Source organism: Orycteropus afer, unplaced genomic scaffold, assembly GCF_000298275.1.
Source record: "Orycteropus afer afer isolate SDZICR_OR568_19922 unplaced genomic scaffold, OryAfe1.0 scaffold00332, whole genome shotgun sequence".
Taxonomy (NCBI): Eukaryota; Metazoa; Chordata; class Mammalia; order Tubulidentata; family Orycteropodidae; genus Orycteropus; species Orycteropus afer.
Window position 1 is genome coordinate 1,479,400 of NW_006921919.1, and position 1,917 is coordinate 1,481,316.

A 1,917-nucleotide genomic window follows, 5' to 3' on the forward strand; every position below is an offset into this window, starting at 1 on the left:
AAGTAATTGCATACATTCTTAATGCAATTAAGAATATTAAATTAAAATTCAATAAGTAAAACATTATGTATTTGTACATATATCTGTGTAGTTGCTTATCAGTGCTTTTACATATCAGCATTTTTAAAGTAAAATATTGTAATAATTAAAACCATTACTTTTCATGTAACATGTATAATGCTGCTACTATTATCTCAATTTAACAGATGAGAATTATGATTGATTCTCTAAAATAGAAGGCAGCAAAATTTTTCTGTAAAGATCCAGGTAATAAATATTTTAGGCATTGTGAGCTATCCCGGCTCTGTGGCAACTCTGCTATTGAAACACAAATGCAACCATAGACAATAAGTAAATGAGTAAGCATCACTGTGTTCCAATGAAACTTTATTTTTAGAAACAGGCGGCAAGCTGAATTTGGTCCATGGACTATAGTTTGGCAACCTCTGCTCTGAGGTTGTTATTGGCTGCCACTAAGTTGGCCCTTTACTCATGGTGACACCATGCACATGAGAACGAAACACTTCCAGGTCATACACCCTAACCTTGATTGGCTGCAGATCAGATCTCTGTGATTCATAGGGTTTTCATTGGCTGATTTTCAGAAGTAGATCACCAGGTCTTTCTTCTCAGTCCATCTTAATAGGAAAGCTCCTGACCCCTACTCTGAAAGAACTCCTAGTGGGGCAATTATTAAATGCTTGGCTGCTAACCAAAAGGTCTACTGTTCAAACACACCAGTGGCTCCACTGTAGAAAGGACCTGGTGAAATTCCATAAAGATTACAGCTTAAGAAACACTATGGGTAGTTCTATTCTGTCCTATCTATAATGTTGCTATGTGTCAGAATTGACTTAATGGCACTCAAAAAAAAAAAAAAACAGTGAAGGAACAACTTAATGACAAAGCTAAATATAAGAATTCTTTATCCTTGAAAGCCTAGCCAGTATAAATCCTGTTCTAAAGCTTCTTTCTTAAACATTCATTGTCATTATGTTTCTGATTAGAAATTATCATGGAAACAGTCACTTTGAAATAGTTTAAGGCTCAAATATAATACCTATATATCAAATAAAAGTCCCAGTGGTGCAGTGGTTAGAGCATTTGGCTGCTAATCAAAAGTCAGAGGTTTCAACCCACCAGCCACTCCATGGGAGCAAGATGAAGCAGTCTGCCTCCACAGAGATTTACAGCCTTTGAAACTCTATGGAGAAGTTCTACTTTTTCCTAAAGGGTCACTATGAATTGGAATTGACTGGATGGCAGGGGGTTTTGGGGTATATATCCAATACATTTTTAACACATCACTTAAAAATAATACAAAGAAAAATCTATCTTAGTGATATTTTTATTACAAAATGGGAATTTTCATTTAAAAGCAACCAAAATAAACATGAAAGCATAACAAAATTAATTGAGGAGATACCTGTAGTCTTTAGGATCCTTGATTATAATTCCTTAGTATTGTAATCTAAAACACACTTTGCTAATGTTCATGTGTTCATCCATTCACAAATAAATTTAATGCCTCACCACTCCTCGGAAGGAAAGTTGGGCAATCTACTTCCCTAGAGATACCTCCTCAGAAACCCAAGGAGGGGTCGCTATGAGTCAGGGCCGACTCCACGGCAATGGTTGTGTTGCATTTACTGTATAAAAAGTAGAATCCTGGGTGATGCAAATGATTAACAAGCTTATTTGCTAACCAAAAAAGTTTGGTAGTTCAAATTCACCCAGAGATGCTGTCTTAGTCTGGGTCCTATAGAGAAGCAAAATCAGTGAAGCTTATATATATATTCATATTTATATGTGTATATGTATATATATATGCATGTGTGTATACATACATATGTATATATATATATATATATATGTATGTGTATGTATGTATATATATTGTTGTTATGTGTGATCAAG

The 1,917-nt window shown here is 34.7% G+C and overlaps 1 protein-coding gene across 1 annotated transcript in view; it reads left to right on the plus strand.

The window, feature by feature from the left end:
* LOC103206850 (N-deacetylase and N-sulfotransferase 3) overlaps nucleotides 1–1,917 on the plus strand; it is a 376,548-nt gene that overhangs the window by 322,095 nt on the left and 52,536 nt on the right. The gene's annotated exons all lie outside the window — the stretch shown is intronic.